Source organism: Penaeus chinensis, chromosome 23, assembly GCF_019202785.1.
Source record: "Penaeus chinensis breed Huanghai No. 1 chromosome 23, ASM1920278v2, whole genome shotgun sequence".
NCBI classification, from domain to species: Eukaryota; Metazoa; Arthropoda; class Malacostraca; order Decapoda; family Penaeidae; genus Penaeus; species Penaeus chinensis.
This window is the reverse complement of record NC_061841.1, coordinates 23,378,744-23,380,402: the sequence shown is the minus strand read 5'-3', so window position 1 is coordinate 23,380,402 and position 1,659 is coordinate 23,378,744.

Here is a 1,659-nt window from a genome sequence, read left to right as displayed (position 1 = left end):
CAGACAGACAGACGCACGGCTAGGCAGACATACAGACAGACTCACGGCTAGGCAGACAGACAGACAGACTCACGGCTAGGCAGACAGACAGACAGACTCACGGCTAGGCAGACAGACAGACAGACTCACGGCTAGGCAGACAGACAGACAGACAGACTCACGGCTAGGCAGACAGACAGACAGACTCACGGCTAGGCAGACAGACAGACAGACTCACGGCTAGGCAGACAGACAGACAGACGCACGGCTAGGCAGACAGACAGACAGACTCACGGCTAGGCAGACAGACAGACAGACGCACGGCTAGGCAGACAGACAGACACACGGCTAGGCAGACAAACAGACAGACTCAGGATTAGGCAGACAGACACACGGCTAGGCAGACAGACAAGCAGACTCACGGCTAGGCAGGCAGACAGACAGACGCACGGCTAGGCAGACAGACAGACAGACTCACGGCTAGGCAGACAGACAGACAGACAAACTCAGGACTAGGCAGACAGACAGACAGACTCATGGCTAAGCAGACAGACAGACTCACGGCTAGGCAGACAGACAGATTCACAATTAGGCTGCCAGACAGACAGACATACTCATGGCTAGGCAGACAGACAGATAGACTCACGGCTAGGCAGATAGACACACAGACTCACGTCTAGGCAGACAGACAGACAGACGCACGGGTAGGCAGACAGACAGACAGACTCACGGCTAGGCAGACAGACAGACAGACAAACTCAGGACTAGGCAGACAGACAGACAGACTCACGGCTAGGCAGACAGACAGACGGACAGACAGATTCACAATTAGGCTGACAGACAGACAGACTCACGGCTAGACAGACAGATATATAGACACATGGACAGGCAGGTAGGCAGACACACAGGTATGAAAACAAACAGCTACAGACACACGGACAAACAGGCAGACAGACAGGTACAGAGACATAGACATAGACAAAACAGGACAGTGATATACTTGTACAGAAAATATAGGAGAGACAGACAGACAAAAAGACAGAACGACAGGCAGATAGACAGAGAGGGAGGAAGACATACAGACATACAGACAAAAACTGAAGAAGAATCCCTACAAACAGAAACAAACAAAGTACAAGCGCCAAAGAAATAGAAACAGAGTAAAAAGAAAAAGGCAATGAAAGCGATGGAAGCCAGAGAGAGAAAAAGGAAGATGATTCGCTGTGTTTACGTCGGGCCGGAGGGAGGCGTGAATCAGCACATTTCCACGCGCTCATCCGTCCGAAATGAAAACACACGTGGGCCGATGCGCGGTGTCTCGAAATAGCCGATTCTTGTTTTTGTATCATATGTTTTTTGTTTGTTTTTAAATATTTCACTCAAGAAGTTTGCAAGAAGTTTGTTGTCCATGCACGCAAACGTTGTCATTTATGCAGAGGATAGTGTCTCTCGCAAATGCAAAGGGATAAGTCCAGTTTTTAATCATGGCGTTCTGCTGTTTATTTATGTTTACACCGAAAGTATTAATTAAGTCTGGAAGTATTTTCTATTTCTGCTCTTTCCCCCGAGTCACGAGTATTTCTGGATTATTTACTTAAATCATAATGTTCTGATAACTAGTAATTCTCCACAACCATCATCATCATTTATCAGAAGAATCCCACGCTGTATCCGTGAGAG